This window comes from Triticum dicoccoides, chromosome 5B (assembly GCF_002162155.2).
Source record: "Triticum dicoccoides isolate Atlit2015 ecotype Zavitan chromosome 5B, WEW_v2.0, whole genome shotgun sequence".
NCBI classification, from domain to species: Eukaryota; Viridiplantae; Streptophyta; class Magnoliopsida; order Poales; family Poaceae; genus Triticum; species Triticum dicoccoides.
The window spans coordinates 613269118-613269494 of NC_041389.1; positions in this window are offsets into that span (position 1 = coordinate 613269118).

Consider the following 377-nt stretch of genomic DNA (forward strand, 5'->3'; position numbering starts at 1 on the left):
AATGTGAGAATGTCTAATTTGATTATGTCTAATGTGAATGAGGTTATATATCTAATTTGGCTATAGTTTTGGTAATAATTATGCATGCATGATAGCTTATATATGTATGAATTTTGTTTGTAGTTAGCAACGCCAGCGCGCCATCGTCCCCAAGGGCCGGCACCGATCTCATGGCACGAGGTACTATGCATTCATCATGTTTATCATGTACGCATACATAGTAGCTAACATTATTTTTGCTCCTATTCCTAGCGATGGAGGAGTACGGAGAGATTTTTTGTTCGGTTGAGAAGTGGTGTCTCTTGGTCAGCAAACTAAACTCTAGGCAGAAAACGCGGTTTGCGAGCACTAGTCTTGAAAAAATGTTGATGATTCCT